This window comes from Pleurodeles waltl, chromosome 2_1 (genome assembly GCF_031143425.1).
Source record: "Pleurodeles waltl isolate 20211129_DDA chromosome 2_1, aPleWal1.hap1.20221129, whole genome shotgun sequence".
Classification (NCBI taxonomy): domain Eukaryota; kingdom Metazoa; phylum Chordata; class Amphibia; order Caudata; family Salamandridae; genus Pleurodeles; species Pleurodeles waltl.
The window spans coordinates 525,865,187-525,887,097 of NC_090438.1; the positions used below are offsets into that span (position 1 = coordinate 525,865,187).

General features: G+C 35.6%; 5 non-coding genes across 5 annotated transcripts; all 5 read right to left on the reverse strand.

Moving 5' to 3' along the window:
* Nucleotides 1–455: 455 nt before the first annotated feature.
* TRNAQ-CUG (transfer RNA glutamine (anticodon CUG)) lies at nucleotides 456–527 on the reverse strand. The gene has a single exon. It is a non-coding gene; the product is annotated as a tRNA-Gln (tRNA).
* A 7,086-nt stretch (nucleotides 528–7,613) lies between these two features.
* On the reverse strand, nucleotides 7,614–7,685 carry TRNAQ-CUG (transfer RNA glutamine (anticodon CUG)). The gene has a single exon. It is a non-coding gene; the product is annotated as a tRNA-Gln (tRNA).
* Nucleotides 7,686–17,111: 9,426 nt separating this feature from the next.
* Nucleotides 17,112–17,183, reverse strand: TRNAQ-CUG (transfer RNA glutamine (anticodon CUG)). Its single transcript has one exon. It is a non-coding gene; the product is annotated as a tRNA-Gln (tRNA).
* Nucleotides 17,184–19,451: 2,268 nt separating this feature from the next.
* Nucleotides 19,452–19,523, reverse strand: TRNAQ-CUG (transfer RNA glutamine (anticodon CUG)). Its single transcript has one exon. It is a non-coding gene; the product is annotated as a tRNA-Gln (tRNA).
* Nucleotides 19,524–21,791: 2,268 nt separating this feature from the next.
* TRNAQ-CUG (transfer RNA glutamine (anticodon CUG)) lies at nucleotides 21,792–21,863 on the reverse strand. Its single transcript has one exon. It is a non-coding gene; the product is annotated as a tRNA-Gln (tRNA).
* Nucleotides 21,864–21,911: the final 48 nt, after the last annotated feature.

The window sequence follows — 21,911 nt, forward strand, 5'->3', positions numbered from 1 at the left end:
GAAACTGAAAAAGGAAACAAACTTCACACTGATTTTCAATGGTAATTCCACAATCAAAAAATACTCTCATTTGATTAGACGTATCATAGGTATTAATCTTGTTTTCTCTTTCAAAATAATTAACATATGAAATGCACCGTAGAAGTTAAGAATATGGTCAGAAAGAAATGAGCAAAAAGAAACTATCTCATTTCCTGGACATAGAGAAGATGGAGGAAAATCTACTTGTGTTAAAATGTGGATAGACAACATCTGTTTCTGATTTTCACCTCTACAGATTCAATATTTAATCATTTGTATTTTATATTTTCATGGAGCTACAAAGAAAGATATGGCTACATACACATCGATAGCTATATACAAGTTTATATGTATAAGTATATAAAGTGAAGATTATATTTTCTGAGACTAAAATTCTTAAAAGTCAATGGCATATTAAATTCTAAAAGGTTGGAAGGTCCCACCGAGATTTGAACTCGGATCACTGGATTCAGAGTCCAGAGTGCTGACAATTACACCATGGAACCCTCCATGAGTTGAGATTTTTTGCCATTGTGAAAGAAGAGAATGCCTCAGTTGGTAGCTTTATTGTTGCTGCAAAAACCATATCCCAATTGGATATTAATAGTAAAAAGAGTTATAATGCTATTTGTATTTTTTGAATGGCATCCTTCCATAAGTATTTTAAATATGTAAAAGTTGACCATATTATGAAAGTTATAAAATGTTGTTCGTTTTTGATTGTACAACAATAACACCTTTTAAATTTACAAATTGCTGCAGCAGTATCTCTGTCTCTAGTAGAGGTGGTTCCATGGTATAATGGTTAGCTCTTTGAAATTTGAATTAAATTATCTGACTTCATCTTTAGTGGGCCGTTTTGTTGCTCATGAACTACTACTCATCTGTCAGCTTTGCTCATTGATTGCACACAGCAAATGCCAGTAGGCTGAAATAGTCATTACATTATTGTTTTCTAAATGTCTTTCAGCTGTTTGCAAGTTGTAGAAACTCAAAATGTGCAATACATGTGACACAAAGGTCTTGTCAAAATACCTAGACATTTTTAAATCATATCCTGTTTTTCTCAAACACATTTCAGAGAGCTAATTCACAACACTACCTTTTTAACCTTCCTGTTATTGATCAGGACAAGATAGCACATTTTAAAGTAGACGCAGTCCTCAAAACAAAACTAGAGGAATCAAAATTGCAGCATTATTGAGATACAAGATTTGTCATTCTGAACATTAGTGTTGGAATTGTGTAGTAGAAAGGTCCTCAGACAGATTTCCAAGAGTCAATCTGCAATAATAAAGTATAATCTTTTGATTAGATGTATTATAGGTAGATACTGATCTGATTTTCTTTTCACCACTATACACAACTCATGCGCACTGTATAAATCAGCTATATTGTTACAAAAACAATGAGCAAAAAACCACTATCTCAATTTCTGAATATATAGAAAAAAGAGGAAAAGATACTCATGATTCAAATGTGGATAGGCATCAACTCTTTGTTATTTTCACCTCTACTAGCTATGTTTAGTTATGATTTATATGTTTATATTTTAATATAGTCATACACACTCGCACTGCTACATATGCATAAATACTTATCTATAGGGTAATAAGTCACAGTAAGTTCTTAAATATTACATTTTTCAAACCAAAAATTCCAACAAGTAAAGGCAAACAATAATCTTACAGCTCAGGAAGGTCAAACTGAAATTTGAACAGGGATCACTGGATTAAGTGTTCAAGGTGCCTACCATTACATTATGGACGGCTTCTGTACTAGTGTGAAGTTTCCATTGTTACCGAAGATAATTCCTCAGTTTGCCACTTATATGTTATTGCAAAAAGATACCCCATGTGGTAACGAATATCCAACAAAGTTTCATGTTATATAACTGCTTTGGGCAACATCCTTTCCAAGCAGTTTTAAATATGCAAATGTTTACCAAAATATGAAATTAATAAAATGCTGTTCATCTTAGTTTGCGTAATATGAAAAACTACCATATTTCAAAATTGCTGCAGCAATTTGTGCTTTTTTTTTCAGCATGAGTGGTTCTATGATGTAATGGTTAGCACTTGGGCCTTTGAATCCAGCTATCTGAGTTCAAATCGCTGTGGGGCCATTTTACAAATATATCAGTTTTTTTTTCAAACTGATTTCAGAAGGATTACTCAAGACACTACATTTTTAAATCTTCTGTTTACTGATAATGTAAATGGGGCATAATTTAATTAACAAGCCTCCATAAACCATGAGTAGAGGAATCAAAAGTGGGGTATTACTGCGATTGAAGAAATACAGTTTTGATGTTAACCTTGAAACTGAAAAAGGAAACAAACTTCACACTGATTTTCAATGGTAATTCCACAATCAAAAAATACTCTCATTTGATTAGACGTATCATAGGTATTAATCTTGTTTTCTCTTTAAAAATAATTAGCATATGAAATGCACTGTAGAAGTAAAGAATATGGTAAGAAAGAAATGAGCAAAATGTAACTATCTCATTTCCTGGACATAGAGAAGATAGAGGAAAATCTACTTGTGTTAAAATGTGGATAGACAACATCTGTTTCTGATTTTCACCTCTACAGATTCAATATTTAATCATTTGTATTTTATATTTTCATGGAGCTACAAAGAAAGATATGGCTACATAGACATCGATAGCTATATACAAGTTTATATGTATAAGTATATAAAGTGAAGATTATATTTTCTGAGACTAAAATTCTTAAAAGTCAATGGCATATTAAATTCTAAAAGGTTTGAAGGTCCCACCGACATTTGAACTCGGATCACTGGATTCAGAGTCCAGAGTGCTGACAATTACACCATGGAACCCTCCATGAGTTGAGATTTTTTGCCATTGTGAAAGAAGAGAAGGCCTCAGTTGGTAGCTTTATTGTTGCTGCAAAAACTATATCCCAATTGGATATTAATAGTAAAAAGAGTTATAATGCTATTTGTATTTTTTGAATGGCATCCTTCCATAAGTATTTTAAATATGTAAAAGTTTACCATATTATGAAAGTTATAAAATGTTGTTCGTTTTTGATTGTACAACAATAAAACCTTTTAAATTTACAAATTGCTGCAGCAGTATCTCTGTCTCTGGTAGAGGTGGTTTCATGGTATAATGGTTAGCTCTTTGAAATTTGAATTCAATTATCTGACTTCATCTTTAGTGGGCCGTTTTGTTGCTCATGAACTACTACTCATCTGTCAGCTTTGCTCATTGATTGCACACAGCAAATGCCAGTAGGCTGAAATAGTCATTACATTATTGTTTTCTAAATGTCTTTCAGCTGTTTGCAAGTTGTAGAAACTCAAAATGTGCAATACATGTGACACAAAGGTCTTGTCAAAATACCTAGACATTTTTAAATCATATCCTGTTTTTCTCAAACACATTTCAGAGAGCTAATTCACAACACTACCTTTTTAACCTTCCTGTTATTGATCAGGACAAGATAGCACATTTTAAAGTAGACGCAGTCCTCAAAACAAAACTAGAGTGTGAGAAAACAGGGCTGATTGCAGAGGCCCCATAACTTTTTGCCCCCATTTTCCACTTTTTGCTGGTGTTTTCCTGACTTTAAAGGTACCCTTGGTACTGCTAACCAGTCCCAGGGCCTGTGCTCTGTGTAAAATGGATATGCAAATTAGGCTAATTATAATTGGCTAAGTTAACCTACCTATAAGTCCCTAGTATATGGTAGGGCATGTAGGTTTAGGGACCACAGCATAGGTAGTGCACACCTAGGTGCATTGCTGAGGTGCCCAGTGTCATTTTAAAAGCAAGCCTGCCTTGCTGGCTGCTTTTAAATTAAAGTTATATGCAAATTCGACTTTGGAATTAAAGGTACTTCCAAAGTCTTAAACTACCTTATTTTTACATATAAGTCACCCCTAAGGTGTGCCCTATGTGCCCCTAGGGCTGGGTGCCATGTAACTATAAGCAGGGACTTTATAAAAATAGATTTATAAGCCCTGGTGAGGTAAAAACAGCCAAATTCGTTTTTCCCTCATTGAAGTAAATGGCCTTCATAGGCTAGAATGGGCAGACTTTATTTAAAATTTTAAAGTCTCCTTAAATGTTACATACCAAGAATTTGGTATCAAATTGATTGTTGTAATAAATCCCACAACTTCCAGTTGTTGGATTTAATATAACTTGTCCAGGTAAAAAGTTTAGACTTTACCTAAAAAGTTGCCAATTTCAGCTCTGCATTGTTTTTGCTGCTGTGCTCTGATTGGCCAGCCTGCAGCAGCTTCTGCCAGGCTGCCTTGATGAGGTGTGAAGTGGCCAGACTTCACACAAAGGAATGTGCTTGGGGGAGAGAATCTCCCCTCAGCAGATGGTGAGGCAGGAAGGGGGAGGGCTGCCAAACTAGTCTTCAAAGGCAGAGAAGGACATTTGCAGCACCCAGCAACACCCCCACATCCTGCAACCCCAGACAGCTAGGTGCCCCCTTGATTAGATTAGGAGAGGGCAGGAGAGGGGTGTGTTTATGATTTTTAGCCACACCAGTGGGTGGGCTCAGCCAGATGTAACCTCCAAAAATCAGATTCATCCATGTTGGATTTTTAGAGACTGTTGCCTTCTGGGATGGATTTTTGCCACACTTCCCAGGAAGTGGTCATCAAGGGGGGACGACGCTGTCCCTGATTGGAGAACCAGGGCCCCCCTGCTTTTCACCCAGGAGCAAGGATAAAACTGGCAGACCTGCACCCACACCTCAGATCCCCTCCAGAATTCAACAAGAAAGGAACTTAAGGAGAAGAAGGACTGCCCTGCTGGACCCCTGGCCTGCACCTGGACCCTGCACTCAGAAGGACTGCACCAGCTGCACACTTGGGCTTCACCACAAGAAGGACTTTGCCTGGCTTCAACTGGTTCAAGGAGGGACTCCCTGTTTGCTACAGGTGAAAAATTGCTAAACCAGAGTCCCCTGCACCAACTCCTGAAGAAAGCGACCAGCTGACCACTGTCCAGTGGCCAAAAAGGAGTTTGCGCCAGGTGCATTCTGGGAGTTGAAGTCCGCACCCCCAAGGACCATCACAGAACTTCTGGACCCTTGGGGTGAGCTGTGGACCCCAAAAGAACCTTAAAAGAACATCTGGGTGAAGCCCCAGAAGTGTGGAAAAGATTGGAGAATTTTTTAAAAAAAGCTTCATAAAGTGACCGACCCGACGCGGAAATTCTAGCCGGCTTGCCTCAACCGCGACCCGGCCTGACTTCGTGGTTCGTCCCGGTAAAGAAAAACATCCAAAAAAGAGACTAAGTCCAAACGTAAAAAGTTGACCGGGACCTTCCAGCCATCGTATCCGAGAAGGGCTCCACGGACGTCGGATCAAGATCCAGGTTTACCCCGGTCGAAGGATTTTCATCTCGAAAAAACGACTAAGTCCGAAGGTAAAAATCACCACCGAGGAAACCGACTTCGCGTATCCGGACAAGGGCTCCAGGAGGTCGGATCCAACTGGCAGGTTCGTCCCGGGGAAGAAAAACATCAAAAAAGAGACTAAGTCAGAAGGTAACTTTTTAACCGAGGCCTCCCGCGACTTGTAGCCGAGCAGGGCTCCATCGCGGTCGGCCTGAAAGTTTGACTTTGCCCCGGTCCTGGTGCAACCAGATGACCCGATTGGCGCTTTTTGTTTCTAAGCGCTAGAAAATAATAATACTTTAAAAATTCATATCTCCGGTTCCCCTGAACCGATTTTAATCGTTTTTGTGTCATTTTAAAGATAAAAATATAAGCTATTTTTATAAATTGGTTTTGGATTTTTAAACTGTTTCCTGTGTTTTATTTAATTACTGTTTTGTGATATTTGAATGCTTTACACTTTGTCTCCTAAGTTAAGCCTTGACGCTCGATGCCAAGCTACCAAGGGTAGAGCTGGGATTAATTTACTGAGACCTAACTGTACCTATGTGGAGGTTAGTGGCTTGTTGCTAGGTGTAGGTACCTACCTGCCCTACCAATAACCCATTCAAAATTGCAGCATTATTGAGATACAAGATTTGTCATTCTGAACATTAGTGTTGGAATTGTGTAGTAGAAAGGTCCTCAGACAGATTTCCAAGAGTCAATCTGCAATCATAAAGTATAATCTTTTGATTAGATGTATTATAGGTAGATACTGATCTGATTTTCTTTTCACCACTATACACAACTCATGCTCACTGTATAAATCAGCTATATTGTTACAAAAACAATGAGCAAAAAACAACTGTCTCAATTTCTGAATATATAGAAAAAAGAGGAAATGATACTCATGATTCAAATGTGGATAGGCATCAACTCTTTGTTATTTTCACCTCTACTAGCTATGTTTAGTTATGATTTCTATGTTTATATTTTAATATAGTCATACACACTCGCACTGCTACATATGCATAAATACTTATCTATAGGGTAATAAGTCACAGTAAGTTCTTAAATATTACATTTTTCAAACCAAAAATTACAACAAGTAAAGGCAAACAATAATCTTACAGTTCAGGAAGGTCAAACTGAAATTTGAACAGGGATCACTGGATTAAGTGTTCAACGTGCCTACCATTACATTATGGACGGCTTCTGTACTAGTGTGAAGTTTCCATTGTTACCGAAGATAATTCCTCAGTTTGCCGCTTGTATGTTATTGCAAAAAGATACCCCATGTGGTAAGGAATATCCAACAAAGTTTAATGTTATATAACTGCTTTGGGCAACATCCTTTCCAAGCAGTTTTCAATATGCAAATGTTTACCAAAATATGAAATTAATAAAATGCTGTTCATCTTAGTTTGCCTAATATTAAAAACTACCATATTTCAAAATTGCTGCAGCAATTTGTGCTTCTTTTTTTAGCATGAGTGGTTCTATGATGTAATGATTAGCACTTGGGCCTTTGAATCCAGCTATCTGAGTTCAAATCGCTGTGGGGCCATTTTACAAATATATCAGTGTTTTTTTCAAACTCATTTCAGAAGGATTACTCAAGACACTACATTTTTAAATCTTCTGTTTACTGATAATGTAAATGGGGCATAATTTAATTAACAAGCCTCCATAAACCATGAGTAGAGGAATCAAAAGTGGGGTATTACTGCGAATGAAGAAATAGAGTTTTGATGTTAACCTTGAAACTGAAAAAGGAAACAAACTTCACACTGATTTTCAATGGTAATTCCACAATCAAAAAATACTCTCATTTGATTAGACGTATCATAGGTATTAATCTTGTTTTCTCTTTCAAAATAATTAACATATGAAATGCACCGTAGAAGTTAAGAATATGGTCAGAAAGAAATGAGCAAAAAGAAACTATCTCATTTCCTGGACATAGAGAAGATGGAGGAAAATCTACTTGTGTTAAAATGTGGATAGACAACATCTGTTTCTGATTTTCACCTCTACAGATTCAATATTTAATCATTTGTATTTTATATTTTCATGGAGCTACAAAGAAAGATATGGCTACATACACATCGATAGCTATATACAAGTTTATATGTATAAGTATATAAAGTGAAGATTATATTTTCTGAGAATAAAATTCTTAAAAGTCAATGGCATATTAAATTCTAAAAGGTTGGAAGGTCCCACCGAGATTTGAACTCGGATCACTGGATTCAGAGTCCAGAGTGCTGACAATTACACCATGGAACCCTCCATGAGTTGAGATTTTTTGCCATTGTGAAAGAAGAGAATGCCTCAGTTGGTAGCTTTATTGTTGCTGCAAAAACCATATCCCAATTGGATATTAATAGTAAAAAGAGTTATAATGCTATTTGTATTTTTTGAATGGCATCCTTCCATAAGTATTTTAAATATGTAAAAGTTGACCATATTATGAAAGTTATAAAATGTTGTTCGTTTTTGATTGTACAACAATAACACCTTTTAAATTTACAAATTGCTGCAGCAGTATCTCTGTCTCTAGTAGAGGTGGTTCCATGGTATAATGGTTAGCTCTTTGAAATTTGAATTAAATTATCTGACTTCATCTTTAGTGGGCCGTTTTGTTGCTCATGAACTACTACTCATCTGTCAGCTTTGCTCATTGATTGCACACAGCAAATGCCAGTAGGCTGAAATAGTCATTACATTATTGTTTTCTAAATGTCTTTCAGCTGTTTGCAAGTTGTAGAAACTCAAAATGTGCAATACATGTGACACAAAGGTCTTGTCAAAATACCTAGACATTTTTAAATCATATCCTGTTTTTCTCAAACACATTTCAGAGAGCTAATTCACAACACTACCTTTTTAACCTTCCTGTTATTGATCAGGACAAGATAGCACATTTTAAAGTAGACGCAGTCCTCAAAACAAAACTAGAGGAATCAAAATTGCAGCATTATTGAGATACAAGATTTGTCATTCTGAACATTAGTGTTGGAATTGTGTAGTAGAAAGGTCCTCAGACAGATTTCCAAGAGTCAATCTGCAATCATAAAGTATAATCTTTTGATTAGATGTATTATAGGTAGATACTGATCTGATTTTCTTTTCACCACTATACACAACTCATGCGCACTGTATAAATCAGCTATATTGTTACAAAAACAATGAGCAAAAAACCACTATCTCAATTTCTGAATATATAGAAAAAAGAGGAAAAGATACTCATGATTCAAATGTGGATAGGCATCAACTCTTTGTTATTTTCACCTCTACTAGCTATGTTTAGTTATGATTTATATGTTTATATTTTAATATAGTCATACACACTCGCACTGCTACATATGCATAAATACTTATCTATAGGGTAATAAGTCACAGTAAGTTCTTAAATATTACATTTTTCAAACCAAAAATTCCAACAAGTAAAGGCAAACAATAATCTTACAGCTCAGGAAGGTCAAACTGAAATTTGAACAGGGATCACTGGATTAAGTGTTCAAGGTGCCTACCATTACATTATGGACGGCTTCTGTACTAGTGTGAAGTTTCCATTGTTACCGAAGATAATTCCTCAGTTTGCCACTTATATGTTATTGCAAAAAGATACCCCATGTGGTAACGAATATCCAACAAAGTTTCATGTTATATTACTGCTTTGGGCAACATCCTTTCCAAGCAGTTTTAAATATGCAAATGTTTACCAAAATATGAAATTAATAAAATGCTGTTCATCTTAGTTTGCGTAATATGAAAAACTACCATATTTCAAAATTGCTGCAGCAATTTGTGCTTTTTTTTTCAGCATGAGTGGTTCTATGATGTAATGGTTAGCACTTGGGCCTTTGAATCCAGCTATCTGAGTTCAAATCGCTGTGGGGCCATTTTACAAATATATCAGGTTTTTTTTCAAACTGATTTCAGAAGGATTACTCAAGACACTACATTTTTAAATCTTCTGTTTACTGATAATGTAAATGGGGCATAATTTAATTAACAAGCCTCCATAAACCATGAGTAGAGGAATCAAAAGTGGGGTATTACTGCGATTGAAGAAATACAGTTTTGATGTTAACCTTGAAACTGAAAAAGGAAACAAACTTCACACTGATTTTCAATGGTAATTCCACAATCAAAAAATACTCTCATTTGATTAGACGTATCATAGGTATTAATCTTGTTTTCTCTTTAAAAATAATTAGCATATGAAATGCACTGTAGAAGTAAAGAATATGGTAAGAAAGAAATGAGCAAAATGTAACTATCTCATTTCCTGGACATAGAGAAGATAGAGGAAAATCTACTTGTGTTAAAATGTGGATAGACAACATCTGTTTCTGATTTTCACCTCTACAGATTCAATATTTAATCATTTGTATTTTATATTTTCATGGAGCTACAAAGAAAGATATGGCTACATAGACATCGATAGCTATATACAAGTTTATATGTATAAGTATGTAAAGTGAAGATTATATTTTCTGAGACTAAAATTCTTAAAAGTCAATGGCATATTAAATTCTAAAAGGTTTGAAGGTCCCACCGACATTTGAACTCGGATCACTGGATTCAGAGTCCAGAGTGCTGACAATTACACCATGGAACCCTCCATGAGTTGAGATTTTTTGCCATTGTGAAAGAAGAGAAGGCCTCAGTTGGTAGCTTTATTGTTGCTGCAAAAACTATATCCCAATTGGATATTAATAGTAAAAAGAGTTATAATGCTATTTGTATTTTTTGAATGGCATCCTTCCATAAGTATTTTAAATATGTAAAAGTTTACCATATTATGAAAGTTATAAAATGTTGTTCGTTTTTGATTGTACAACAATAAAACCTTTTAAATTTACAAATTGCTGCAGCAGTATCTCTGTCTCTGGTAGAGGTGGTTTCATGGTATAATGGTTAGCTCTTTGAAATTTGAATTCAATTATCTGACTTCATCTTTAGTGGGCCGTTTTGTTGCTCATGAACTACTACTCATCTGTCAGCTTTGCTCATTGATTGCACACAGCAAATGCCAGTAGGCTGAAATAGTCATTACATTATTGTTTTCTAAATGTCTTTCAGCTGTTTGCAAGTTGTAGAAACTCAAAATGTGCAATACATGTGACACAAAGGTCTTGTCAAAATACCTAGACATTTTTAAATCATATCCTGTTTTTCTCAAACACATTTCAGAGAGCTAATTCACAACACTACCTTTTTAACCTTCCTGTTATTGATCAGGACAAGATAGCACATTTTAAAGTAGACGCAGTCCTCAAAACAAAACTAGAGTGTGAGAAAACAGGGCTGATTGCAGAGGCCCCATAACTTTTTGCCCCCATTTTCCACTTTTTGCTGGTGTTTTCCTGACTTTAAAGGTACCCTTGGTACTGCTAACCAGTCCCAGGGCCTGTGCTCTGTGTAAAATGGATATGCAAATTAGGCTAATTATAATTGGCTAAGTTAACCTACCTATAAGTCCCTAGTATATGGTAGGGCATGTAGGTTTAGGGACCACAGCATAGGTAGTGCACACCTAGGTGCATTGCTGAGGTGCCCAGTGTCATTTTAAAAGCAAGCCTGCCTTGCTGGCTGCTTTTAAATTAAAGTTATATGCAAATTCGACTTTGGAATTAAAGGTACTTCCAAAGTCTTAAACTACCTTATTTTTACATATAAGTCACCCCTAAGGTGTGCCCTATGTGCCCCTAGGGCTGGGTGCCATGTAACTATAAGCAGGGACTTTATAAAAATAGATTTATAAGCCCTGGTGAGGTAAAAACAGCCAAATTCGTTTTTCCCTCATTGAAGTAAATGGCCTTCATAGGCTAGAATGGGCAGACTTTATTTAAAATTTTAAAGTCTCCTTAAATGTTACATACCAAGAATTTGGTATCAAATTGATTGTTGTAATAAATCCCACAACTTCCAGTTGTTGGATTTAATATAACTTGTCCAGGTAAAAAGTTTAGACTTTACCTAAAAAGTTGCCAATTTCAGCTCTGCATTGTTTTTGCTGCTGTGCTCTGATTGGCCAGCCTGCAGCAGCTTCTGCCAGGCTGCCTTGATGAGGTGTGAAGTGGCCAGACTTCACACAAAGGAATATGCTTGGGGGAGAGAATCTCCCCTCAGCAGATGGTGAGGCAGGAAGGGGGAGGGCTGCCAAACTAGTCTTCAAAGGCAGAGAAGGACATTTGCAGCACCCAGCAACACCCCCACATCCTGCAACCCCAGACAGCTAGGTGCCCCCTTGATTAGATTAGGAGAGGGCAGGAGAGGGGTGTGTTTATGATTTTTAGCCACACCAGTGGGTGGGCTCAGCCAGATGTAACCTCCAAAAATCAGATTCATCCATGTTGGATTTTTAGAGACTGTTGCCTTCTGGGATGGATTTTTGCCACACTTCCCAGGAAGTGGTCATCACAGGGGGACGACGCTGTCCCTGATTGGAGAACCAGGGCCCCCCTGCTTTTCACCCAGGAGCAAGGATAAAACTGGCAGACCTGCACCCACACCTCAGATCCCCTCCAGAATTCAACAAGAAAGGAACTTAAGGAGAAGAAGGACTGCCCTGCTGGACCCCTGGCCTGCACCTGGACCCTGCACTCAGAAGGACTGCACCAGCTGCACACTTGGGCTTCACCACAAGAAGGACTTTGCCTGGCTTCAACTGGTTCAAGGAGGGACTCCCTGTTTGCTACAGGTGAAAAATTGCTAAACCAGAGTCCCCTGCACCAACTCCTGAAGAAAGCGACCAGCTGACCACTGTCCAGTGGCCAAAAAGGAGTTTGCGCCAGGTGCATTCTGGGAGTTGAAGTCCGCACCCCCAAGGACCATCACAGAACTTCTGGACCCTTGGGGTGAGCTGTGGACCCCAAAAGAACCTTAAAAGAACATCTGGGTGAAGCCCCAGAAGTGTGGAAAAGATTGGAGAATTTTTTAAAAAAAGCTTCATAAAGTGACCGACCCGACGCGGAAATTCTAGCCGGCTTGCCTCAACCGCGACCCGGCCTGACTTCGTGGTTCGTCCCGGTAAAGAAAAACATCCAAAAAAGAGACTAAGTCCAAACGTAAAAAGTTCACCGGGACCTTCCAGCCATCGTATCCGAGAAGGGCTCCACGGACGTCGGATCAAGATCCAGGTTTACCCCGGTCGAAGGATTTTCATCTCGAAAAAACGACTAAGTCCGAAGGTAAAAATCACCACCGAGGAAACCGACTTCGCGTATCCGGACAAGGGCTCCAGGAGGTCGGATCCAACTGGCAGGTTCGTCCCGGGGAAGAAAAACATCAAAAAAGAGACTAAGTCAGAAGGTAACTTTTTAACCGAGGCCTCCCGCGACTTGTAGCCGAGCAGGGCTCCATCGCGGTCGGCCTGAAAGTTTGACTTTGCCCCGGTCCTGGTGCAACCAGATGACCCGATTGGCGCTTTTTGTTTCTAAGCGCTAGAAAATAATAATACTTTAAAAATTCATATCTCCGGTTCCCCTGAACCGATTTTAATCGTTTTTGTGTCATTTTAAAGATAAAAATATAAGCTATTTTTATAAATTGGTTTTGGATTTTTAAACTGTTTCCTGTGTTTTATTTAATTACTGTTTTGTGATATTTGAATGCTTTACACTTTGTCTCCTAAGTTAAGCCTTGACGCTCGATGCCAAGCTACCAAGGGTAGAGCTGGGATTAATTTACTGAGACCTAACTGTACCTATGTGGAGGTTAGTGGCTTGTTGCTAGGTGTAGGTACCTACCTGCCCTACCAATAACCCATTCAAAATTGCAGCATTATTGAGATACAAGATTTGTCATTCTGAACATTAGTGTTGGAATTGTGTAGTAGAAAGGTCCTCAGACAGATTTCCAAGAGTCAATCTGCAATCATAAAGTATAATCTTTTGATTAGATGTATTATAGGTAGATACTGATCTGATTTTCTTTTCACCACTATACACAACTCATGCTCACTGTATAAATCAGCTATATTGTTACAAAAACAATGAGCAAAAAACAACTGTCTCAATTTCTGAATATATAGAAAAAAGAGGAAATGATACTCATGATTCAAATGTGGATAGGCATCAACTCTTTGTTATTTTCACCTCTACTAGCTATGTTTAGTTATGATTTCTATGTTTATATTTTAATATAGTCATACACACTCGCACTGCTACATATGCATATATACTTATCTATAGGGTAATAAGTCACAGTAAGTTCTTAAATATTACATTTTTCAAACCAAAAATTCCAACAAGTAAAGGCAAACAATAATCTTACAGTTCAGGAAGGTCAAACTGAAATTTGAACAGGGATCACTGGATTAAGTGTTCAACGTGCCTACCATTACATTATGGACGGCTTCTGTACTAGTGTGAAGTTTCCATTGTTACCGAAGATAATTCCTCAGTTTGCCGCTTGTATGTTATTGCAAAAAGATACCCCATGTGGTAAGGAATATCCAACAAAGTTTAATGTTATATAACTGCTTTGGGCAACATCCTTTCCAAGCAGTTTTCAATATGCAAATGTTTACCAAAATATGAAATTAATAAAATGCTGTTCATCTTAGTTTGCCTAATATTAAAAACTACCATATTTCAAAATTGCTGCAGCAATTTGTGCTTCTTTTTTTAGCATGAGTGGTTCTATGATGTAATGATTAGCACTTGGGCCTTTGAATCCAGCTATCTGAGTTCAAATCGCTGTGGGGCCATTTTACAAATATATCAGTGTTTTTTTCAAACTCATTTCAGAAGGATTACTCAAGACACTACATTTTTAAATCTTCTGTTTACTGATAATGTAAATGGGGCATAATTTAATTAACAAGCCTCCATAAACCATGAGTAGAGGAATCAAAAGTGGGGTATTACTGCGATTGAAGAAATAGAGTTTTGATGTTAACCTTGAAACTGAAAAAGGAAACAAACTTCACACTGATTTTCAATGGTAATTCCACAATCAAAAAATACTCTCATTTGATTAGACGTATCATAGGTATTAATCTTGTTTTCTCTTTCAAAATAATTAACATATGAAATGCACCGTAGAAGTTAAGAATATGGTCAGAAAGAAATGAGCAAAAAGAAACTATCTCATTTCCTGGACATAGAGAAGATGGAGGAAAATCTACTTGTGTTAAAATGTGGATAGACAACATCTGTTTCTGATTTTCACCTCTACAGATTCAATATTTAATCATTTGTATTTTATATTTTCATGGAGCTACAAAGAAAGATATGGCTACATAGACATCGATAGCTATATACAAGTTTATATGTATAAGTATATAAAGTGAAGATTATATTTTCTGAGACTAAAATTCTTAAAAGTCAATGGCATATTAAATTCTAAAAGGTTTGAAGGTCCCACCGACATTTGAACTCGGATCACTGGATTCAGAGTCCAGAGTGCTGACAATTACACCATGGAACCCTCCATGAGTTGAGATTTTTTGCCATTGTGAAAGAAGAGAAGGCCTCAGTTGGTAGCTTTATTGTTGCTGCAAAAACTATATCCCAATTGGATATTAATAGTAAAAAGAGTTATAATGCTATTTGTATTTTTTGAATGGCATCCTTCCATAAGTATTTTAAATATGTAAAAGTTTACCATATTATGAAAGTTATAAAATGTTGTTCGTTTTTGATTGTACAACAATAAAACCTTTTAAATTTACAAATTGCTGCAGCAGTATCTCTGTCTCTGGTAGAGGTGGTTTCATGGTATAATGGTTAGCTCTTTGAAATTTGAATTCAATTATCTGACTTCATCTTTAGTGGGCCGTTTTGTTGCTCATGAACTACTACTCATCTGTCAGCTTTGCTCATTGATTGCACACAGCAAATGCCAGTAGGCTGAAATAGTCATTACATTATTGTTTTCTAAATGTCTTTCAGCTGTTTGCAAGTTGTAGAAACTCAAAATGTGCAATACATGTGACACAAAGGTCTTGTCAAAATACCTAGACATTTTTAAATCATATCCTGTTTTTCTCAAACACATTTCAGAGAGCTAATTCACGACACTACCTTTTTAACCTTCCTGTTATTGATCAGGACAAGATAGCACATTTTAAAGTAGACGCAGTCCTCAAAACAAAAATAGAGGAATCAAAATTGCAGCATTATTGAGATACAAGATTTGTCATTCTGAACATTAGTGTTGGAATTGTGTAGTAGAAAGGTCCTCAGACAGATTTCCAAGAGTCAATCTGCAATCATAAAGTATAATCTTTTGATTAGATGTATTATAGGTAGATACTGATCTGATTTTCCTTTCACCACTATACACAACTCATGCTCACTGTATAAATCAGCTATATTGTTACAAAAACAATGAGCAAAAAACAACTGTCTCAATTTCTGAATATATAGAAAAAAGAGGAAATGATACTCATGATCCAAATGTGGATAAGCATCAACTCTTTGTTATTTTCACCTCTACTAGCTATGTTTAGTTATGATTTCTATGTTTATATTTTAATATAGTCATACACACTCGCACTGCTACATATGCATAAATACTTATCTATAGGGTAATAAGTCACAGTAAGTTCTTAAATATTACATTTTTCAAACCAAAAATTCCAACAAGTAAAGGCAAACAATAATCTTACAGCTCAGGAAGGTCAAACTGAAATTTGAACAGGGATCACTGGATTAAGTGTTCAAGGTGCCTACCATTACATTATGGACGGCTTCTGTACTAGTGTGAAGTTTCCATTGTTACCGAAGATAATTCCTCAGTTTGCCGCTTATATGTTATTGCAAAAAGATACCCCATGTGGTAAGGAATATCCAACAAAGTTTAATGTTATATAACTGCTTTGGGCAACATCCTTTCCAAGCAGTTTTAAATATGCAAATGTTTACCAAAATATGAAATTAATAAAATGCTGTTCATCTTAGTTTGCGTAATATTAAAAACTACCATATTTCAAAATTGCTGCAGCAATGTGTGCTTTTTTTTTTAGCATGAGTGGTTCTATGATGTAATGGTTAGCACTTGGGCCTTTGAATCCAGCTATCTGAGTTCAAATCGCTGTGCGGCCATTTTACAAATATATCAGGGGTTTTTTCAAACTCATTTCAGAAGGATAACTCAAGACACTACATTTTTAAATCTTCTGTTTACTGATAATGTAAATGGGGCATAATTTAATTAGCAAGCCTCCTTAAACCATGAGTAGAGGAATCAAAAGTGGGGTATTACTGCGATTGAAGAAATACAGTTTTGATGTTAACCTTGAAACTGAAAAAGGAAACAAACTTCACACTGATTTTCAATGGTAATTCCACAATCAAAAAATACTCTCATTTGATTAGACGTATCATAGGTATTAATCTTGTTTTCTCTTTCAAAATAATTAACATATGAAATGCACTGTAGAAGTTAAGAATATGGTCAGAAAGAAATGAGCAAAAAGAAACTATCTCATTTCCTGGACATGGAGAAGATAGAGGAAAATCTACTTGTGTTAAAATGTGGATAGAAAACATCTGTTTCTGATTTTCACCTCTACAGATTCAATATTTAATCATTTGGTTTTATATTTTCATGGAGCTACAAAGAAAGATATGGCTACATACACATCAATAGCTATATACAAGTTTATATGTATAAGTATATAAAGTGAAGATTATATTTTCTGAGACTAAAATTATTAAAAGTCAATGGCATATTAAATTCTAAAAGGTTGGAAGGTCCCACCAAGATTTGAACTCGGATCACTGGATTCAGAGTCCAGAGTGCTGACAATTACACCATGGAACCCTCCATGAGTTGAGATTTTTTGCCATTGTGAAAGAAGAGAATGCCTCAGTTGGTAGCTTTATTGTTGCTGCAAAAACCATATCCCAATTGGATATTAATAGTAAAAAGAGTTATAATGCTATTTGTATTTTTTGAATGGCATCCTTCCATAAGTATTTTAAATATGTAAAAGTTGACCATCTTATGAAAGTTATAGAATGTTGTTCGTTTTTGATTGTACAACAATAAAACCTTTTAAATTTACAAATTGCTGCAGCAGTATCTCTGTCTCTGGTAGAGGTGGTTCCATGGTATAATGGTTAGCTATTTGAAATTTGAATTAAATTATCTGACTTCATCTTTAGTGGGCCGTTTTGTTGCTCATGAACTACTACTCATCTGTCAGCTTTGCTCATTGATTGCACACAGCAAATGCCAGTAGGCTGAAATAGTCATTACATTATTGTTTTCTAAATGTCTTTCAGCTGTTTGCAAGTTGTAGAAACTCAAAATGTGCAATACATGTGACACAAAGGTCTTGTCAAAATACCTAGACATTTTTAAATCATATCCTGTTTTTCTCAAACACATTTCAGAGAGCTAATTCACAACACTACCTTTTTAACCTTCCTGTTATTGATCAGGACAAGATAGCACATTTTAAAGTGGACGCAGTCCTCAAAACAAAACTAGAGGAATCAAAATTGCAGCATTATTGAGATACAAGATTTGTCATTCTGAACATTAGTGTTGGAATTGTGTAGTAGAAAGGTCCTCAGACAGATTTCCAAGAGTCAATCTGCAATCATAAAGTATAATCTTTTGATTAGATGTATTATAGGAAGATACTGATCTGATTTTCTTTTCACCACTATACACAACTCTTGCGCACTGTATAAATCAGCTATATTGTTACAAAAACAATGAGCAAAAAACAACTATCTCAATTTCTGAATATATAGAAAAAAGAGGAAAAGATACTCATGATTCAAATGTGGATAGGCATCAACTCTTTGTTATTTTCACCTCTACTAGCAATGTTTAGTTATGATTTATATGTTTATATTTTGATATAGTCATACACACTCGCACTGCTACATATGCATAAATACTTATGTATAGGGTAATAAGTCACAGTAAGTTCTTAAATATTACATTTTTCAAACCAAAAATTCCAACAAGTAAAGGCAAACAATAATCTTACAGCTCAGGAAGGTCAAACTGAGATGTGAACAGGGATCACTGGATTAAGTGTTCAAGGTGCCTACCATTACATTATGGAAGGCTTCTGTACTAGTGTGAAGTTTCCATTGTGACCGAAGAGATTTCCTCAGTTTGCCGCTTATCTGTTATTGCAAAAAGATATCCCATGTGGTAAGTAATATCCAACAAAGTTTAATGTTATATAACTGCTTTGGGCAACATCCTTTCCAAGTCGTTTTAAATATGCAAATGTTTACCAAAATATGAAAGTAATAAAATGCAGTTCATCTTAGTTTGCGTAATATTAAAAACTACCATCTTTCCAAATTGCTGCAGCAATCTGTGCTTTTTTTTTAGCATGAGTGGTTCTATGATGTAATGGTTAGCACTTGGGCCTTTGAATCCAGCTATCTGACTTCAAATCGCTGTGGGGCCATTTTACAAATGTATCAGGGGTTTTTTCAAACTCATTTCAGAAGGATTACTCAAGACACTACATTTTTAAATCTTCTGTTTACTGATAATGTAAATGGGGCATAATTTAATTAACAAGCCTCCATAAACCATGAGTAGAGGAATCAAAAGTGGGGTATTACTGTGACTGAAGAAATACAGTTTTGATGTTAACCTTGAAACTGAAAAAGGAAACAAACTTCACACTGATTTTCAATGGTAATTCCACAATCAAAAAATACTCTCATTTGATTAGACGTATCATAGGTATTAATCTTGTTTTCTCTTTCAAAATAATTAACATATGAAATGCACTGTAGAAGTTAAGAATATGGTCAGAAAGAAATGAGCAAAAAGAAACTATCTAATTTCCTGGACATGGAGAAGATAGAGGAAAATCTACTTGTGTTAAAATGTGGATAGACAACATCTGTTTCTGATTTTCACCTCTACAGATTCAATATTTAATCATTTGTATTTTATATTTTCATGGAGCTACAAAGAAAGATATGGCTACATACACATCAATAGCTATATACAAGTTTATATGTATAAGTATATAAAGTGAAGATTATATTTTCTGAGACTAAAATTCTTAAAAGTCAATGGCATATTAAATTCTAAAAGGTTGGAAGGTCCCACCAAGATTTGAACTCGGATCACTGGATTCAGAGTCCAGAGTGCTGACAATTACACCATGGAACCCTCCATGAGTTGAGATTTTTTGCCATTGTTAAAGAAGAGAATGCCTCAGTTGGTAGCTTTATTGTTGCTGCAAAAACCATATCCCAATTGGATATTAATAGTAAAAAGAGTTATAATGCTATTTGTATTTTTTGAATGGCATCCTTCCATAAGTATTTTAAATATGTAAAAGTTGACCATATTATGAAAGTTATAGAATGTTGTTCGTTTTTGATTGTACAACAATAAAACCTTTTAAATTTACAAATTGCTGCAGCAGTATCTCTGTCTCTGGTAGAGGTGGTTCCATGGTATAATGGTTAGCTCTTTGAAATTTGAATTAAATTATCTGACTTCATCTTTAGTGGGCCGTTTTGTTGCTCATGAACTACTACTCATCTGTCAGCTTTGCTCATTTATTGCACACAGCAAATGCCAGTAGGCTGAAATAGTCATTACATTATTGTTTTCTAAATGTCTTTCAGCTGTTTGCAAGTTGTAGAAACTCAAAATGTGCAATACATGTGACACAAAGGTCTTGTCAAAATACCTAGACATTTTTAAATCATATCCTGTTTGTCTCAAACACATTTCAGAGAGCTAATTCACAACACTACTTTTTAACCTTCCTGTTATTGATCAGGACAAGATAGCACATTTTAAAGTAGACGCAGTCCTCAAAACAAAACTGGAGGAATCAAAATTGCAGCATTATTGAGATACAAGATTTGTCATTCTGAACATTAGTGTTGGAATTGTGTAGTAGAAAGGTCCTCAGACAGATTTCCAAGAGTCAATCTGCAATCATAAAGTATAATCTTTTGATTAGATGTATTATAGGTAGATACTGATCTGATTTTCTTTTCACCACTATACACAACTTATGCGCACTGTATAAATCAGCTATATTGTTACAAAAACAATGAGCAAAAAACAACTATCTCAATTTCTGAATATATAGAAAAAAGAGGAAAAGATACTCATGATTCAAATGTGGATAGGCATCAACTCTTTGTTATTTTCACCTCTACTAGCTATGTTTAGTTATGATTTATATCTTTATATTTTAATATAGTCATACACACTCGCACTGCTACATATGCATAAATACTTATCTATAGGGTAATAAGTCACAGTAAGTTCTTAAATATTACATTTTTCAAACCAAAAATTCCAACAAGTAAAGGCAAACAATAATCTTACAGCTCAGGAAGGTCAAACTGAAATTTGAACAGGGATCACTGGATTAAGTGTTCAAGGTGCCTACCATTACATTATGGACGGCTTCTGTACTAGTGTGAAGTTTCCATTGTTACCGAAGATAATTCCTCAGTTTGCCGCTTATATGTTATTGCAAAAAGATACCCCATGTGGTAACGAATATCCAACAAAGTTTAATGTTATATAACTGCTTTGGGCAACATCCTTTCCAAGCAGTTTTAAATATGCAAATGTTTACCAAAATATGAAATTAATAAAATGCTGTTCATCTTAGTTTGCGTAATATTAAAAACTACCATATTTCAAAATTGCTGCAGCAATTTGTGCTTTTTTTTTCAGCATGAGTGGTTCTATGATGTAATGGTTAGCACTTGGGCCTTTGAATCCAGCTATCTGAGTTCAAATCGCTGTGGGGCCATTTTACAAATATATGAGGGTTTTTTTCAAACTCATTTCAGAAGGATTACTCAAGACACTACATTTTTAAATCTTCTGTTTACTGATAATGTAAATGGGGCATAATTTAATTAACAAGCCTCCATAAACCATGAGTAGAGGAATCAAAAGTGGGGTATTACTGCGATTGAAGAAATACAGTTTTGATGTTAACCTTGAAACTGAAAAAGGAAACAAACTTCACACTGATTTTCAATGGTAATTCCACAATCAAAAAATACTCTCATTTGATTAGACGTATCATAGGTATTAATCTTGTTTTCTCTTTCAAAATAATTAGCATATGAAATGCACTGTAGAAGTAAAGAATATGGTAAGAAAGAAATGAGCAAAATGTAACTATCTCATTTCCTGGACATAGAGAAGATAGAGGAAAATCTACTTGTGTTAAAATGTGGATAGACAACATCTGTTTCTGATTTTCACCTCTACAGATTCAATATTTAATCATTTGTATTTTATATTTTCATGGAGCTACAAAGAAAGATATGGCTACATAGACATCGATAGCGATATACAAGTTTATATGTATAAGTATATAAAGTGAAGATTATATTTTCTGAGACTAAAATTCTTAAAAGTCAATGGCATATTAAATTCTAAAAGGTTGGAAGGTCCCACCGAGATTTGAACTCGGATCACTGGATTCAGAGTCCAGAGTGCTGACCATTACAGCATGGAACCCTCCATGAGTTTAGATTTTTTGCCATTGTGAAATAAATGAATGCCTCA